The 19,348-nt window shown below is 42.5% G+C and overlaps 2 long non-coding RNA genes across 4 annotated transcripts in view; one reads left to right on the top strand and one right to left on the bottom strand.

Annotated features, from left to right (window-relative positions):
• Positions 1–19,348, bottom strand: part of LOC143832133 (uncharacterized) — a 91,741-nt gene that overhangs the window by 5,939 nt on the left and 66,454 nt on the right. The window contains exon 2 of one of the 2 annotated variants that reach the window (XR_013229108.1): positions 17,396–17,557. The exons of the other annotated variant lie outside the window; for it this stretch is intronic. This is a non-coding gene — a long non-coding RNA (uncharacterized LOC143832133). The remainder of the gene's footprint in view (positions 1–17,395; positions 17,558–19,348) is intronic. 2 annotated transcript variants of the gene reach the window in all.
• LOC143832132 (uncharacterized) overlaps positions 72–19,348 on the top strand; it is a 42,018-nt gene continuing 22,741 nt past the window's right edge. The window contains exons 1-4 of one of the 2 annotated variants that reach the window (XR_013229107.1): positions 72–714; positions 6,388–6,561; positions 15,587–15,720; positions 16,964–17,034. This is a non-coding gene — a long non-coding RNA (uncharacterized LOC143832132). Of the gene's footprint in view, positions 715–6,387; positions 6,562–15,583; positions 15,721–16,963; positions 17,035–19,348 lie in introns of both variants that reach the window. The other variant, XR_013229106.1, reaches the window with a different exon arrangement.

Below are 19,348 nucleotides of genomic sequence, written 5' to 3'. Positions count from 1 at the left end.
ATATTCCTAATGAAGAACAATTCTACAAGAAATATGCTACAGAATATCGGAGTGAATAAGAATTTCAGGGTTACTACATCGCCATACAGCACTGCCACAGGTGGCAATGATTTGGGGGGAGAACAGCAATGTCTATTCTACAAGTCATCTAAAAGAGCTGCCTTGAAAATTGTGCAATGTTATTTACATCTCATGAATATTCTAACTGGAATGTTGACTACATCAAGCTTGGAAACTGAATTTTACAACAAAAAGAAAAATTCCCATTCTCATTTCACTCTTTTAAAAATGTGATGAAGTTTTAATATTCCAAAGTTACTCTGAAATTGTTTTTGAAATGTGGAAAAAAGAATTAGTGATTAAGTGGAATATGCCTTGTGATTGTGATCCTGTGATTCAGAACTCACGGGGGGGGGGGGTGGACTTTGCTCCAACTTGAATCATTGTCCAACATCTTCCCTGGCAGTAGCTTTAACAAACTGTCAGGCACACAAGCTGGACTCCTGCCTCCTGTGGAGTAGGAAAGGCAGATGATCTGTTTATCGGCTTGCGTGAACAAGCCAGCTGGAAGCTGCTGCAAAGGAAGGTTCTTTAAGAAGTCCTGAGGGACCATGTGGATGCACCTCAGCCCATATCTTTAAAGCAGATCAGAGGAAACTTTGAAGTGCCTGAGGGATGGAAGCAGCCAACAGTTGGCCTCAATTAAACTAGAAGGTAAGGCCTCAGAAACAAACTCAAAGTGAAAAACTGCCTAGGACTGTCAACTGACTAGGAGGAAGAGAAAACGAACCTGGCCTTGTCCCATGCCATTTGCAACAGCTTGAACTGTAAAAACCAGAAGGTTGAGAAATATTTCATGGCTTAGTGTTGAGTATATATGTATTATTTGAATAGATGTATCTATATATCTATATCAGGTTTTCTTAATCAGGGTTTTGTGAAACCCTGGGGTTTCTTGATGGCCCTGGAAGGGTTTCCCAAATGGGTGAGAATTAATTAAATATATATTTTAAATTTGTTAAACATTTGTCAGGTGATATGACCATATACTGATCCCCCCCCCCAAAAAAAAATGGCAAATGATGGGCCTGATAGGAGTAGGAAGGGGAGGGAACCGGGTGGGCGTTTACACAGCTATGATTCCCAACCATATTCTGAACTATTGTACCTCTTCTGGAGTTTCTCAAAGCCTGAAGAATGTTTTAGGGGTTTCTCTGTTGTAAAAATGTTGAGAAAGGGTGATCTCTATCTATCTAATATCCTATTTCTTGGTCCTGAGGGACTCTGTAACCCAACCTACAAGCATAAAAGTAAATAGATCACACAAAATAACACATTTAAAATTTTAAAATGCTCAGAAGAAAGCAAGTAACAAGGCACATATTATACAGAAAGCCAGCAGCAAATAAACAGAAGCTGTAGGTCAGCAACATAATCTAAATTAAAAGGTCAGTTCAATAACACAGTCTTGATGGTCTCACAAAAATAGTAAATAAGGATGTTGTGCAGTTTTGAGAGAACCTAAGAAGAGACCTGTCGAATCAGATGAGTGGACCATCTAGTCCGGCATCCTGTCTCATACAGTGGCCAACCAGTTAATTTGGAGAGCTAAAAAAAGGACATAGATGCTGAGGAGTGCTCCCAATGTTGCCTCCTGTCCCTGGTAGGTTCTTTTTGCTCACCATGGCTAGTAGCAAGTTATATACCTATACTTCATGAATCTGTCTCATCTCCTTTTAAAGTTGTTTATATGCCTATGGCCATCACTACTAGGTATGTGCATTCAGTTCACCCCCCCCCAAAAAAAAAAAACTTATTTCTAAACTGAATGTAGATTCTCTAATCTGTTTAGGCTACCAGTATGGCTGATCTGAATAAAAGCCAAATTACTTCAGCTTTTATTTGGGTATATTCAGCAGCTATACAATACCACTAAACTTAACAGCTTTACTAGTCTGCCAATCTGCAGCAATTTAAACCCTCCCTTTCACTTCCCCTCCCATCCTAAGGGAAGGAAGCAAAAGGGGCTGCTGGAATGGCTGCCAGCCAGTGGGCTCTGTGGGGAGGCCCACTTCAAGCTGGGACTCCTAGCACAGTCCAACCCAATGCTGTGGAGAGACTTCTCTCTGCAGGATCACTGTTTGAACCGTGCCCCCCCGCAGACTCCAAGCCTATCCTGTGGCAAGATTCCTTTGCCAAGTGCAGAACCTAGTCTGATACTTTAATTGCAACACTTCTCAGCACAGAATCATCTATAGCCATCAAACATTAACCTTCAGTTTGTCTTCGCCCAGCCTGTCATTGACTCTAACGCTGGCCTGACAAATTCACAGCAAATGTCAAATTGGTTGCAAAGGAGAGGTGAAGCCATTTGTTATCATCTTATTTATTTCGTTCAATTTGTAGGCCACCACTTCTGGCTAGTGAGCTTGCGGAGGGTAACATCAAAAATGCAATAGAAAGGTCTCCTCTAAACTCACCCCAGAGGTTACATAACCTGAAAATCATAGAAGACAGGGTAGAACTCTGGAGAACTTCATTGTCCAAAGGCCCTGAGGCAGAACAACATTCCCCTTAGTCCATCCTTCTTTACTCTACCTTCCAGGGACCACCACAAAATGGTGCCACCCAATCTTGCCTCTTCTTGTTAATTTATTAATGACTAATACCCTGGATGATAGCATAGTATTTAGATCTAAATAAATCTAAATAAATCTAATAAATAAATAGTGGAGAATAACCAATAGAGATATATGCCCCTTAGCCAGCCTCTACTAAAAATCATCCCCTAAGGCAACCAAGGCATTTTCAGTGCCAAAGTCGGGTCAGAAGTCAATCAGACACTCTTCCGTTGCTTTTGTTAGACACAGGAGCTAGAACTGGTAAATAGTTGTAACCATGTTCTACCTCCTTATAAATGGAGCATGTCTTTCATCGCCAAGTCTCTCTAATGTCTGGATGTGTACATCCTGGCCTGTCTTCAAGCATGGATTATGACTACCAGTTATGACCATTCTCCATCAGCTGAGGTTGATGAGGCTACTGGGTTTGGGATTTGGAAGACCAAACTCCTATTCAAATGAGTGATTTATCTTGCAGTTTTATGGCTCTGTTTGCAGCCCAGAGGACAATCTTTTTGTTGCATAGTCCCAATACCAAAGAGAGGAGTGTTAATATGGTATGCTGCAGTCCCAAGTTTTAGATGAGAAAGACAGCCTATTAAAGGGAACTTACACAACTCTTCGGCCTTTGCATTAACATGAGATTTTCCATAGCCCTAAATATGAACAGCTGACACACTTCTGGATCCTGATGGAAGCTGGATCTTGGCAGCCAATCAAACTTCATCCTTCACATGCCCCTGGATTAGCTGAGTGAAAGGAGCTAGTCTTGTAAAGCTGTCATTTAGAAGGTTACTGTTGATTTAGGGCCACTGAGTCTTGAACCCTTGACCTTGTCTAAGCCCATCCATAACAGTTCCACAGCACCCTTTTGACACAGCTGAAGAAAGGGGGATGGAAGCCTATCTTGGCAGCTTAAACACATACATGTGTGCTTGCAGATCAGAGATTCATGCTCTATTTTTGGTGCAAGCTCACTGTGTGATCTTGGCATTTTTTCACAAATGATTTTGGGAGAGTCATTTTTAAATCGACAGGTAACAAACCCTAAGCAAAGGGGTGGACATCCATGAAATAAATGGCTAAGAGACAAGTGGAATGGTTTAGGTTGTGCAAAATAATAATCTCTTCCAGGTGAGAATATGCCTGAAACCAAATTGATACTGAAACCTTTTAATTTTCATTCTAGAAATCTAGAGAGTTCAGATAAAAGAGTAGTTTGATGGGGTGTGTCTTTAGACAGGTGCATTACTGGATTTCAGTAAAGTAGAATAAAAAGAACTGTATAAAAATATAAAATTTAAGACCAAAGAACTCAAATAGCATACATGAGTACAAGGTGCAAGAGTATTAAGAGCCTGCCTTAACAATGTTGGCCCTTATTTTCCTTGCAGCCAAAGCAAAAAGAGCGGTTTTATATGTTACTTTATCAGCCTGGTCAGATAAAAGATAGATTGTCTTTTCAGCGACAGAGGGAAGGTTAGAGCCCCTTAAGATCTCATTGAGGAATTTGGCCCTGGGTTGAGTGTAAAGTAAGCAGTCAAATATGTAATGGGGTAAATTGAAAATTGCTTCCTTACTAAGTGCCCCCTCATTTTTTTTTTAAAGCTCAAACCTCAGAATTATAGACAATGAAAAATCCAGTAAATATCGATAATTCTAATTCTGTCATTAATCCTATGTTCCTGTTGATCCCCCTCCAGGGGGAGGAGTTTCCATTGTTCTAAACTTGTGAATGAACTCAAATGCAGCAATCTTCCCTTGAAGTTTCTCTTTGAGGACTCTTGGACCAGCAATAGAATAACCTGGAAGATTAAAGTATTCCCCCACTGAATTTGGGGATGTTATGGTTTTCAATATCAGATTCTTGTCCATTTATTCTTTTATGTAAAGACTGACCTGAATCCTGCATTCCTTCCCTGCAACACCTCTCTTACCTTCTGACTGAGCTATAAGGACTCAGTCTCCATTCCAACTCATATCTGATGAAAGGAGCTTTGACTCTCAAAAGTTTATGCCCTGAAAATCTTGTTGGTCCATACAGGTGCTACTGTATTTGAGCGTAGCTGTTTTATTGCTCACCAACACTGCTACCCGCTGAAACTAAAATTACATGGAAAATACCATTCCATTAATGGGGCAGGAGGTTTTTCCAGGCAGTTGATAACTCCGGTATTAATTGAGTGATAAATGGCTAATAGTTATCAAGACAGGGATATGATAGCTTACGCACACCCTTGGTTATGCAAAAGAAAGGAGTAGAATGCCCCAACAAGGTCTGAGGGTGATACTGAAGAGATTTCAAAAGATGAGAAAGATTTTAACAGGATTTTAACACTACATATGTTTGCAGGCCTTTGGCTGCCGGGTGGAGCCAGAGGGCAATATTCAGCACTGGATTCTAGTAATTGGGCCTTGAATTCTGTTTTATTAGCTTTTTTCTCCAGGCAGTAAAAGCAACATGGAGCCAAACACAGCTCTCTCTTCTACCTAGGGACCTATGAAGCAAAACGCCTTTATTGCAATTTGGGTCCCACAGAGTGTGTATAAAACAGTTCTGTACACACTCATATAAATAGGACGATTATTATTAGGGAGGCAAAATCCTGAAACTGCACGTGTTCTCTCTGGGTCTCTGGCCCTGCATAATCAATCATGGCTCAGACCAGGCCCCTCCACCTGCTTCCTTCCCCCCTCTCTGCAGTGCAAGGAAAGTGTCATAGGTCAGAACAGATCCAAAAGGATGCCTCCCTGGAGGGGGGGGGGGGTTCAAGGCAGCAACCGAAGGAAGCACAACATAGGCTGTCCTTTCTAGCTTGGCCTCCATTCACACAATGTCTGAACCCATCACAAACTCTTAACTTGTTCCTACAGCTGCTTGAGAAACTGTTTTCATAGTCAGTGTGGCATCATGAGACGTGTGACTCCTTCTTCCCAACACAGAAGGAAAATGGAAATGTCTCAGAAAGGAACGGTATTCAGTATTAATTTTTGTAAAGGCAATTATTCATTACTATTAAAGTTTTTGTTTCTTTGCAAAAGAGATTGCTGGGCAAGTCTGGACAGAAATGAGCATACCTGGTCTCTGTATGGGGGTAGGAGGGGAGAGCTGGGAGTTTCTCTTGGCCTGGACTCTGAGAGCAGAATGTGGAGGGGATGTCATGCAAGTGCTCTCCTGGGACTTATAACTGGCATCTGCTGCTCTAACTGCCTGTTCCTAGAGTGGAATAATAAGTATTAAAAGGCTTTTAATCCATTTTATTCTTCATCTATTATGAGAAATCCGAAGCTCAGTCGGTGCCAGTCCTCCTCTTCTCCACAGGCCATTCTGAGAGAGAAGGCAACTCGCTAGCAAGGGCTTCTCTGGCACGAGAACCCCAATCCTGAGGCATGGGGCAGCCTTCTTTTATCATCAAGGAGTTTGTTTTTCTTTTAAAAACCACAAAGTTAACATGTGAGCTTGGATTCTTTAAAGCAAAGCCCTGAAGAATGGAAGGAGACAGCTACCTGTTGCATGTCACTTCGCTGTAGATGTAATAATTAAAATAACAGCTGAATTGACATTTTACATGCAAATCAAATTTAAAATGGCATGGGATTAAGTTCTGGCTCAAGTGGGCTTCTTTAAGGTAGCTCCTTCCCGGGGAGATACAGAAAACCGTCTTCTGAAGTGACACTCCCCATGGCGAACTACGGTTGGGACCAAACTGCACTTGTCAGTTGGAAACTTTCTGCATGAAAATGCCTTTCTCTCTTCTCTTTCCAGGTCAATGATTTCTTTTGATGGCATCTGTCTCAGGCTATGCACAGCATGACAGTAGTGCCCTCAAGCCCTGTCTGTGCTACTGACACATCCACTAGCCTCCCAGAATGCCCCAGGCTCAATGTCATTCTGGCCATTACTGTCAGTAAGAATGACAAAAATTGACTTGTCTAACAGGTAAGCAGGCAGCCACCGCCAGTCTTTGCTTTTCCTGATGGAGAGAAGGAATGGGACCTCCACAGTGGGATCTCCTAATGTATATATTGGGGCTACAGTTTGAAGTGCTGCAGTGGAACAAGAGAATGTACCCCCCCCCTCAAATATTGTTCAAGTACAAATTGGTTTACCTGAGCCATGGTAAGGAAGTAAAACAGGGACTCATATTGTACCTGCCTTTTCCCCTTACTGGGCCTAATAATCACTCAAGGAGGAAGATATCTATCAGAAAAGTGGAACAGGGAAAGGGTTAAGCCTTCTCCATTGCTGGGTCCCCAATTCTAATCAGTCTCTCCATGTTAAGAATGCAGAAGTAGATCTGATCATGGATCTTCAATGCATTGTATGGTTTGACCCCCACATACACACGCCTAATGAACAGCTATTCAGAGTCTGTACTTACTTTCTTTATTCCATTTTCAATCCTGTTGAATTCAGATCACTTTGAACTCGGATCTTCTTATCCCCCCCCCATTAAAACAGGAAAGTCTTCTGCAGGTGGTTAGGGAGGCTCAGAAGGTGGGGGGGGGGGAGCCAAGCCTCTTTCTTTCTTTTCTGGAAGGGGGGGGGGGGAGAGGAGCCAGGCAGGGAGCCTCTTTCTTTTCTTGGAGGGGTGGGGGAGAGGATCGAAAAAGGCAGAGGAGGGAGGAAAAATCCAGGACCCAGAGAAATTGAGAGTAATTAGGGGCTTCTCCTTTAAGGTAAGCGTGTCATATGACCAGGTGTAGCCTATCAGAGGTTCTCTACCACAGAGCTTTCTTTCCCATCTGGATATTGAGGATTAACAGCACTCTGAGATATCGCACAATAAAGGTAGGGTCACTCCGGATCAATCCTTCTTGCTGCAGAAGGAAAATTTAAATCACCCAAAATCCAAACGGAAATCGCATTCTGTGTATAGGGCAGGGACTGAATCTATCTGGGGTTGGAATAGAAGCTCCGTGCAGTTTACACCCTAGCTAAAACAGGAGTATTTCTTCAGTGTGGAGTTTTTGGAGCACAATTATGGATGGATCAAAACCACATATGCAGAAAATTCCAGGTTCACTATCCAGCCTCACAATGTAAAGAAATAGACAAAAACAATCTGAAAGAAACCTGAGATCTTGAAGAGCTTCTGAGGCATTAAACAGCCAAGCTAGTAGCATGGGTGCCTTTACAGTGAGACAGGGCGAGGCAACTATAACCTCAGGCAGCAAATTTGGAGGGATGATCTACAGAGACTGCTGCCACCATCACTGCCTCCTCTCACGCATTATTGCCTTCATTGTGGTCATACTTGTTGTCCGCCTGTCCCCCTGCCACAAAGCCAGAGTAGCTATTAGTTCTTCCTTGGGACTTCCATGTTCAGAGGCAGTAAACCAGGAGGAAACATCAGGGACAGATCTCAGCCTTTATCCCCTATTCTTGGACCTACAGAAGAACTAGGTTGGCCACTATATGAAACAGGAAATTGGACTAAATGGACCACTAGTCTGATCCAGCAGGGCTCTTCTTAATTCCCCAAGTGCCTTTAGGGATGTATAACAGTCATATGTAATCAAAAGAACTTCCTGGCTCTCACAACATGCAAGGATTTGGGAAGCCCCAATGGGCATGAGCAGCTAGTTCTGCTGACTTTAAAAGATGCCTGGGGAATGAGGTGAAAGCATAGTCAGTTGTCTCAGCTACTAGGTGGCTGTAGGAATGATGAGAGGCAATTGGCATGCGGCAGAAGAGCAGCAAGAGGCAATGGTTTGGGTGACAAAAGGCAGGGAGTAACAGCACTAGAAAAAGGTGGCTGAGGACAGCACATGGATAGTATAACTCGGTGAAAGAAAGCTTCATGTGTTCATTTGCTGCCCTGTGTTGGGCGTGTTTCAAAACAAGTGGGAGAAGTCCTGGGCAAGGAGGGTAACAGGGGAATACATCCACGATTGAATTCTTAAAAAAAAAATCTGCAAGTATGCAGCAGGTTCTACCTTTGCTTGTTGCCATTTGGGTGCCTGTCCCAATGGCGTCAGTAAGACATCTCATTCAACCCTCAAAATAATTTTGCACTTCCATGATGTTTTTTTTAAAGGCAGATAACCAATCTGAAGCATGGAAGAGTGTAGGGAGTATAAACACCAAGCTAGCATATAATATGACACTTTAGTTGTACAATAAAATCAGAGTCCAATAGCACCTTTAAGACCAACAAACGAGATCTGAACACAATGGAAAAATGGGCAAATGAGAACAAGATGCAATTTAATAAAAATAAGTGTAAAGTTCTGCATCTGGGTCAGAAAAATGAAAAGCATACCTACTGGATGGGGGATACACTTCTAGGTAACACTGTCGGTGAATGAGACCTTGGGGTACTTGTGGATTGTAAACTAAACATGAGCACGCAGTGTGATGCAGCGGTAAAAAAGGCAAATGCCATTTTGGGCTGTATCAACAGGGGCATCACATCAAAATCACAAGATGTCATAGTCCCATTGTATATGGCACTGATCAGACCACACCTGGAGTACTGTGTGCAGTTCTGGAGGCCTCACTTCAAGAAGGACGTAGATAAAATTGAAAGGGTACAGACGAGAGCGACGAGGATGATCTGGGGCCAAGGGACCAAGCCCTATGAAGATAGGTTGAGGGACTTGGGAATGTTCAGCGTGGAGAAAAGGAGGTTGAGAGGGGACTTGATAGCCCCCTTTAAGTATTTGAAAGGTTGTCATTTGGAGGAGGGCAGGATGCTGTTCCCACTGGCTGCAAAGGAAAGGACACACAGTAATGGGTTTAAACTACAAGTACAATGATATAGGCTAGATATCAGGAAAAACTTTTTCACAGTCAGAGTAGTTCAGCAGTGGAATAGGCTGCCTAAGAAGGTGGTGAGCTCCCCCTCACTGTCAGTCTTCAAGCAAAGGTTGGATACACACGTTTCTTGGATGCTTTAGGATGCTTTGTGCTGATCCTGCGTAGAGCAGGGGGTTGGACTAGATGGCCTGTATGGCCCCTTCCGGCTCTATGATTCTATGATTCTAACAAAGATTTATTCAAGGCATCAGCTTTTGAGTGCAAGCACTCTTCCTCAGACTATGAACTCCCTTCCTCATAGTCTGAGGACGAGTGCTTGCACTCGAAAGCTCACACCTTGAATAAATCTTTGTTGGTCTTGAAGGTGCTACTGGACTCTGATTGTATTGTGCTACTTCAGATGAACACGGCTACCCACTTGAATCTTTAGTTGTACAGAGACTTATCCCAAGAGTAGAATGTGGGAACTTTCATTTTCTCTTCACTAGAGATTGCACAATCAGGTCAAAGGGAATTATTATTTTTAAAAACCTAAAGATCTTAAGAAATCTTATTGGACTACTACGAAAGGGAAGTTATTGAAGATACTATCTTAGGTATCATAAAGCATCAAGAACTAGAGAAGCAATAGAGCTGTGCAGACATCCAAATCATCATCTTCTGTCCCTCTTAATAAAACAGTAAGGAGGGTTGGGGTGGGCTGAGTCCGTGATCAAAACTCCTGGATTGGCCCCTTGGCCCCGGACTGACAAGTGGAGGGGCCAATTGGAAGGCGCACAGCGCCTTCCAATTGGGCCCTCAGCAGGACAGACCACAGTTCCAGGGCAATCTGGAGACATGGTTGCCAGTCTGCTCCTGACCACCGCAGGGCTGCCAAGGGGAATGAGAACGGAAGCTTGGACAGGCTGTGCCAGCCCTTTTCGCCCCAAGGCTGTCCTAACTGTCATGTCTAACTGCAAATTGCCTCAGAACCCTGACAGAGCTGGCAGGAGGCTGCAGGCTGCTCTCCCTCCCCCCTCCCTTCAGGCTTTCTGCAAAGGAGCCTCTGACAGGCCCTGAGTGAGGGGAGGGAGGCCTTTCCGAGTGCAACGCAGGGGAGCCTGAGGGCATTCCTTTTGAGGGCGGGGAACTTTCCCATTCTGTCAAACAGCTGGCTGACAGGGAGGCCACAGAAAAGCCCCTTCTCACTTAAAATACTGCTCTGGCTGGGGGTTAGACACAGCCAAGCCATGTGTCTTTCTTCTTTGCAACTCTCTGCAGATTTGAGACCTACTGGTTCTTTGTCTCCTGTTTCATCTGCACAACAACCCTGTGCAGTAGGCCTCAAGTCTTTCAATTCAACAACAACCTGTGTGGGAAGCCTTAAATGTTTCTTCTCTACCACAACCCTGTCCAAAGTAGCCCTTTCTGCCTGGGGAGCTGATCTTTATACTCTGCAGATGAGCTGTAATTCCAGGAGCTCTCCAGGCCACACCTGTAGGTTGCCTACCCCTGGGTTGGAAATATTCCTGGAGGTTTGGAGGTGGGACTTCAAAATCGTACAAGGCCTCAGAGTCCAGCCTTCAAAGGAGCCATTTTTGCCTGGAGTTGGGAGGGAGTGGTGCAGGTATGTCCCTCCTGGGCTATGGGGTATGGCCAGCCCTTACCAGCAACTGTTTGTATTCTGGGGCACAGACAGGCAGACCAGCATCAGTCCTGTGAGTCTGGAAAGTGCAGGAAGATCTCAATAAATATTTACAGCCTTCGGGTAGTAAACAACAGGGTACAAAAATTTGTTCTTCTTCTAAGGAGCAACCATGAAAGAAGCATGTGGACACATAACATTTTATCAGTGAAAAAATGGAGAAGTAGGAACACGGTGGACACCTGTGTACTGTGACTACCCCATGTGTATTAGGGCAGAGGGGCATTTCGGTGAATGTGGCCTAATTCACACAAGAAGGGAAATGATGCAGAACTGGGGGAATTGGTTGCCATGTAATCTTCCCCTAAGAAGAGTCTCCAGTCTGATTTTCCCTTCACATATCTGAAGACATGGCTCTGGAAAGCTCATCTGTAAACACTATGCCACAATTCCCAAAAGTCAGTCCTCTCCCACACTCAACGAACATTCCAAACCACAGGTTCTTGACACCCATATCTCCACACCCATGGCCTCATTTGCCGCCACGCCACCACAACCTCCCACACAACACACACATTCAACCCCATGCCCTTACAGACTGGACAACTCCTCCCCTTCCTCTTCCCACTGCCAAGCTCTAGTGCCCGTTGTATTCTTGGATACAACGGGCTTTGACCCTAGTTCCATTCTATTTGCACAAACTGGGAATCCACCAACTGTATATTTCAGGAGCACAATTAATCCAATCCACTTGGTCACATGAGAATTAGGCAAAGTGTGAATTTTCTATGTGGATACAGTTTTCATTCACTTGAACTAGAACCTTGATTTTCCAGGATTCTGGTTTATGGAAGCTGTACTCCCCTGGAATACCCACATGTTGCCCAATTCACACAAAACAGTGCCTACGCCTATCAAGTGCATCATGGGAACCTTCATAGTTCCTGTATGAGTAGCTGGTAGACTTCACAAAATGATCCATTGGCTCTTGGGTCAGTTTTTCTCCGTCCCCATAAAGGAGAGGAAGGCTGAAATGCAACTGGGACCCAGCCTTCCTACAAGGTCACCATCAGTTCTTTGTGAGGTGGAAAGTACCTCCAGGTCACAGGTGACTTATGACAACCCCCTGGAGCTTTCAAGGCAAGAGACATTCAGAAGTGGTTTGCCATTGCCTGCCTCTGTGTTATGATATTCCTTGGAGTTCTCCCATCCAAACACTGACCAGGGCTAACCCTTCTTAGCTTCCAAGATTTGGTGAAATTGGGCTATCCAGGGCTATCCAGAAACCTTATATGTACTCTTAAAACACCTTTCAGTTTTTCACATATGCACAACAAAAGCAGGAGAAGGCCTTAGGGGGAAAAAAGACATTTTTAATGTGGCACATGTGCTTCAGCCTTTGATACTTAATTTTGCCCTGATGCACTGTATTTAAATGCTCCAGCCCATACCTTTCAATTGCATTTAACAATTCAACTTCATGTGGCCATCTGCAAACCATAACCATTGTAAATCTCTTTAAGTATTATAATGTTTGCCCCCAGTGCAGTCTTCATCAAAGGGTTCCACAGCAAACATTTCTCTTTGTGTTTCTATTGTATGCACATTTTTCTTGAGTAATAAGCATGGGGAGGAGGACACCAGCCTATCCTGTATAACCCCATACAATATTAACCCATGTTTTCAAGTCCCCTCTTAATGTTTTTCATAACTTCCCACTTATAAATCCTACTGGGATGCCTCCTATCTGTCCCGACAGAGCATACCAATGACTGTGAAATATCACCCATTTCATTAGCAGAAGCATTCACAGGGAGTGCCAGAAAAACAAAAGCTTTTTAAAAAAAATGGTCCTGATAAAGCAAATGGTAGGGAAAACATTGTATTGTTGATCTTAAAGACTAATTTTTATTCTTTGAGCGCACCAGGAAAGTTCTGTGAGTTCTCTCCCAGGTGGCAAAAATAACACTCTCTCCCATCTCTTTGATGTTCTCCACCATTTTCATGGGTCTCTCTTTCTCCCTTGGGAGGTTTGGGCATGTTGTGTCCATCAACACAGGCCCAAGTGTCTTTTCTCTGTTCTCCAAATATTTTTTTTATTGATTCCCAAGCAGAGCTCCTAATCCTCCCATAATAAATCATTTGCCGACATTCATATTCACTTAGGCAGGCAATGTTAGTCCACGTGGGAAAGGATTTCTTTGCATTCCTATAAGCCAACATCAAGGGATGTCTGAGTTGGGGGTGGGGGTGGCGACTGATTTTACTATACTGGAAAGAATGCCTCTCCCTGTAGCATCAGGATCTCTTGAACTTCTCAGCAATCCCCACATGGTCATCTTACCCTTCAAGGACCCAGAGCCCCCACCCCCCTCATGCCTAGGATCCAAAAGGTTTCTTCCAGATGATCAGTCAATGTCTGTTCCAACAGCATTTTATCATTAGCATACCACTGTTGTATGTCCTCCATAGTACAATGTCCAGCTCCCACGTTTTAGGGAAGGGCAAATTGCTTTGCTACAAGGAGGTTTTTAAAAAATCTCTAGGGAACTCTGTTCCAATACGAGGTAGAGAAAACAGAGCAATGGATACTGAAGCATCTTTGTAAGCTTGTATTTGAGCAACTGTATGGAGCTTGGGATTTCATTTTTTAAATGTGTATTCCTCCCTTCAAGGTCAGTTGCAACCACTAAAATGCACAAAACACAATTATATCGAACTATAAACAACACAACTGTATCACATAATCAGCAGCAGATGGCAAAAAGCACAGTTTGGGCCAACATACCACCAAATGGCTGGTGGAACAAAAGAACTTAAAAAACAAAAACCTACCTGGAAGCATGCTTGGTTTTCTAAGGGGGGGGGGACAAGTTAGGTATGATTCCCAATCATGAGTTGTCGAAGGCTTTCTCAGCTGGAATCAACTGGCTTTTGTGGGCTTTGTGGCCATGGTCTGGTAATTAAAAGTCCCTGATGGTTACAAGCCACAGTTATTGGCAAAACATCTTCCCAACCATCTTCCCCAAATGCTGGGAATTTTATAATCCCTTTCATCTTCAAAATATCTGCTTATGTATTCTTTATATTTTATTATTTACTCATTCCAGCCTCTTAGTCTATTTCTCCTAGCAAATCATTATAAGATAATTCAGAATTATCCCCTGCTTTAAAGACAGGCATTGTGTGCATGCCATCAATTAATTCTAATGAAAAGTGGTATGAATCAAAGGGGGCATCCATCCAAGAAAATGCACTTTTTTATGAGCAAAGACTGTTTCATGCTCAAAAGAAGAAACAAACACATTTATAGGGATACATTGTGGGGGGAGGGATTCCATTTGGCACACTGCAACCCAGGAAAGTGAAAGCGTGGACAGATAATGGGGAGGGGGAGGAATCCTCATGCATTTACAAGACTCTGCTTCACATATATAAAGAATGGAAGGGTATAAACAAAAAAAATGAATTGCATAACCTTCTTTGTAGAATTATCACTTTTTGTTCTAAAGTAAATGATTATGTAAACTACAATTCAAATGTTTTTACCTGTAACACCCATTAGGTCAAAGTAGACATTTTAAAAAGTGTTGTGAGAAGGATGGCAAACTGGAAATATCATTTATTTTATGGTGTTTGTCAAAGAATACATTGCTTTTTAAGACATATTGTAATCTTTAAAGTCTATCCAATAATATAGCAATGTCAAATAAAATGGGTAGTAGACATTCCCCCTCCATTCTAATACATAACACTTGAGAACACCAGAGGAAGAATGTACCATCCTTCCAAAACATTGTGTACCCAAATATGGAGAAAGTTTCATAAGCAATTATGTTGGTCTGTAGAAAATTCCAAAAGCAACAGAGAAAGTTTCTAAGTTCCCAAGACATCTTCATCAGTCTGGATGATAAGAAGGCGGGGGGAGAAAGGTGTTTCAGGGCATGAGAAATAAATCTGCAGGCAGTCTTAACGTAAAATGCAAGGATGCATTATAGGCTTAAACGAATTACATGACACTGAATGTAAAATAGGTTTCAAGATATTCTAGCGGTATCTGCTGGGTACATTTATAAGAATGTGTGTCAGGGATCAGGGACTTGCAAGTATTACCTGCATAAATTATTGCTTATACCATCAGCAGTAGGCAAGGTGGGCCAGCTGATGGAGTTAGAGCCCAGTGGGTGTGTCATCATCTCTAACAGTGAACACTGTTGGCATGTTAAGTTTGTATGTTACAGACCAGGAAGAAGAGGAGTTGGTTTTTACACCACACTTTTTATAACCCAAAGGAGTCTCAAAGCAGTTTACAATGGCCTCCCAGTCCTCACCCTACAACAGACATCCTGTGAGGTAGTCTGGGCTGAGAGAGTGCTAAGAAAACTGACTTACTCAAGGTCAACCTTGGAGTACCTTTGCCTATCCATTTGGTAGGGGAAAGCTGACACAGACTTGATGTGTCTTGGTACTACTTGATGAAACTCCAAGATTTGTCTATAAAAAGGTGAACACTGTACTTCCTGGGAGTAGCATGACAAGGCTTGAAATTACATTCTGAGGAAATTTTTTTGCCAGCAGGCCTTTGCTGAAATACTTACAAAAGTAATTTTCAAATGAAATTCAAAAGCTACCTGAGACAGCACAGCTCCCTGAGACAGTCACTTGTAAAGATGCCTCCATGCTTGGATGAAGACGGATGGGCCTACTAACAGGTCCCTTTTAATTACTCTTTTTTACTACTGGGAATGCATCTGCCATTAATCACTAATCTTAACATTTTTATTATCTTTATGCTTTTTTGAACTGGAATTTAACCCAAAGGACTGATAAACTTAGCTTGTTATTCTAGCAAGGCACCTGATTCCACTATCAAATCACTAAACATCTCTATTATGCTGCAGATTTGTTAGATATTTCCATGATGCTGTTTACTAATTTACTTCTAACATACTCTCTCTTTATATATTATGTTGGTCTGTATATATGTGTAGTGTGTAGTCTGGTGATTTTTATTTAATTATCTAAGGAAGTGTGCATGCACATGAAACCTTGTTGGTCTTAAAGGTGCCATTGGTCTCAAACATTGTTCTGTTACTTCAGACCAACACAGCTACTGCCCTAAATCTACCTGGGACTTGGTTAGGTCAAGTAAATTGGTCATTTTTCTATTACTTTTGTTTGAGTCTATTTCTAATGAACTAGCATGATCTAGGAGATCTAATTTCCCCATTTTTATAAACCAAACAGCATGCAATCTCATTCTTCTCCATGCCATAGCAAAATGCCGTGCTATTCAGTAATCATCAGTCTTTGCCCTGGTTCATGTGTTACACTGGGATGGTAGAGTGATCAGAGAGTGCTCAAAATGGACCTCCAAGGTCAGGTTTTTAAAAATTCATCACTTGGCTTTGAGCTAAGGTGCAATTTATAATCTTGAGCAAGTCACTATAATTTTGCCTAGTTTACCTTTGAGGAGTCTTTAAAGATATTTATTTACTTCAGTTACACCCAGTCTTTTCTCCCAATGTTGGAAATCACACATGAGACCCTGGATCACAGGGAGGCCAGGCAGGCAAAGCTTATCATAATCAGTCACGTAGGCCAGGTGGCTAACAACAGACTGCCAAATGGCTTCCCTTCATGCTGATCCCTTTGTATGAGTATCTTTTGGCCTGTTGAGCTTCCAGTCTTATTGAGCTGTCTGTCTAACTTAAGGCTGTATCTAATCTTCCCCTTACCCTTTAGAAAACCTTGTCTAAGTTTTTCCTGGCCTTTCTTAGACACCGCAAATTACTAACCCATCTGTTTAACATAACTTGGTTTTTGATACCTTGAATGAAGCTACAGTACCTTTCACTTATAGTTTCTGCCCCTCCAACCTTCTTTCTTTGCTATTGCTTTCATTATTCCAAATGTGCTTTGTTTTTAATTGCTATTTGGTGGTTTCTTTTGCAGCTCATATCCATGTGGCTCTACAGGGACTGAATTTGGATCACTAGGCCATTCTTCATCCCAGAGTGATCTGAGTAGGTCAATATTTAGATCATACTTTTGGTGGTCTCATCCTCCACTATTCATCATTTATGCTGATATCGTTTCTAATCTACATCCTGTTTTACATTATTTTATACTGGCTAATGCACTTTGTCATTTCCTCCTGTTCCCTGCTGTTCCTATTTGGACAGGCATTGATTCACCATTGGATCACAAAACACCCATATTAAACAGACCTAGTCAGAGCTGAGGCATGTTACACTCAGCTCCAAAGTGGGTTAGGAAGAGAAAGACAAACTCAGTGTTTCCTGCCTCAAATCTCAATAGATCACGTGTGTGTACCACAGTACTAAGAACAGCTCATGTTATAGCAATCCCTTCAAGTAAGCTTACCATGTATGCTTTCTTCCTATTTCAGTAGAGTTTTCATCTCCACCAGCTTCCCCTTCAAAGGCGTCCTTAACAGGTTCCTTCTGATCTTCAAAGCCAATTGAAGGGCACCTAGCTTGTCCCTTTTGTTCTTAGCTTTGAAGATTCCCTTCCTTCTCCCCTTTCCTGCAGCATCATTTACATGCCAAAACACACAAAAAGGAGAATTTTCTTTTTGTTTCCTTTTTACTTTTCATTTAGCAGCTACAAATATCGGATCAGTGATAGCACATTTGAGAAGGGGCAGGAGCAGAGAAGAACAGAAATTGTTTGTGTTAAAGCCAAACATGAATGACACTGACTTTTTAAAAGACCTGTAAGTACCCAGTGACTGGACAAAGAAAATTATCTAGGTGGGCAGGAAGCTGTAGACAAAGAGATCATAATCTTACAAAACGAATGGTGGGAACAAATCTTCGGGTAACTAATTCTCTCCCGTTATACATTTGCAAGCAGAACCATTATCCACATGCATAAGACCACGATTATGTCATTCCACGTAGTCCTGAAATCTCAGCACAAATTACACTGCAGTAGAGGAGCCTATAGAACTCGAGGCTTACTCATGTCCCCATCCCATAAACCACACATAAAAGTTAAGTGGAATGTGAGGCCCATTAACCAAGGCAGTGAGTGTCTTACAAATGAAGACAGACACTGTCTTTGCGACTGTGGACTGACATGGGAGTCTCTTATTTTCATCCAGCACTGTAACATGAATTTACAGACCCTCCACACTCCCTAAACCTCCATGTCAATGTGACTAATATGTACCATCCTCTTGTGGCGCAGAGTGGTAAGTGGCAGAAATGCTGTCTAAAGCTGTCTGTCCATGAGGTTGGGAATTCGATCCCAGCAGCCGGCTCAAGGTTGACTCAGCCTTCCATCCTTCCGAGGTCGGTAAAATGAGTACCCAGCTTGTTGCTGTGGGGTAAAACGGTAATGACTGGGGAAGGCACTGGCAAACCACCCCGTATTGAGTCTGCCAAGAAAACGCTAGAGGGCGTCACCCCAAAGGTCAGACATGACCCGGTGCTTGCACAGGGGATACCTTTACCTTTATACTATACACCCGTACTATTTAACATCGTTATAAATGATATGGTTGAGCATTTCCGGAATAGTGAATTACATCCTCCCAGATTAGCTAACAAACATATCTCGTTACTGCAGACGACGCTGTCCTATCATCAAGAATGCCATAAGGAATGAGGAGGGCCTTGGTTCTGCTGGCTACTTATTGCCAAATGAACCAACTACTCAAAAACAAAGATTATGGTCTTTGCTAACAATCCCAAGACATATATATGGCGTCTCAATTCATCACCTATAGAACAGGTCCGATATTATAAATACCTGGGAGTACTATTCCAATCAAACGGACGTAGAAACTCTCATATTTCATATATTTCCTCAAATGCCCAGAGAAGTTCAGGTGCCATTCAGAAATTCTTTTGGCACAAAGGTGGGCGTAATGTTCCCGCAGCCCTTAGGCTGTTTAAGGCAAAACCTCTAACACAGATGATGTATGGGGCCCCATTGTGTATAAACGCCAATATTTCCAGCCTAGAAAAGACACAGGCTAAATTTTTAAGATCCCTGCTCAAGGCACCAAACAGCATTTCCAATGCTGCAATCCAGGTAGAAACAGGAATGTATACTGTCCAGACCAGAATGTGGATATGTACGTCCATGTACTGGTTAAAACTGCTTTTTTCCACAAAGGGTTTGCTCCATCTAATGATGTCTGATTCATTGATTGCACCCTCGTTATCCATTCTTGAGAAAAGACTCTGCTCATATGTCTATTGAAACAGTTAATACTGTCTCTTGGTTGCAATTGAACAAAGGTGATAATAAAACAAAGGATCTTGGATCTCCACCGCCAACAAGACTTCCATAAAGTAAAAAATCCAC

Source organism: Paroedura picta, chromosome 3 (genome assembly GCF_049243985.1).
Source record: "Paroedura picta isolate Pp20150507F chromosome 3, Ppicta_v3.0, whole genome shotgun sequence".
NCBI classification, from domain to species: domain Eukaryota; kingdom Metazoa; phylum Chordata; class Lepidosauria; order Squamata; family Gekkonidae; genus Paroedura; species Paroedura picta.
Note: the sequence above shows the minus strand (reverse complement) of the source record. Positions and strands in the feature narration are given on the sequence as shown.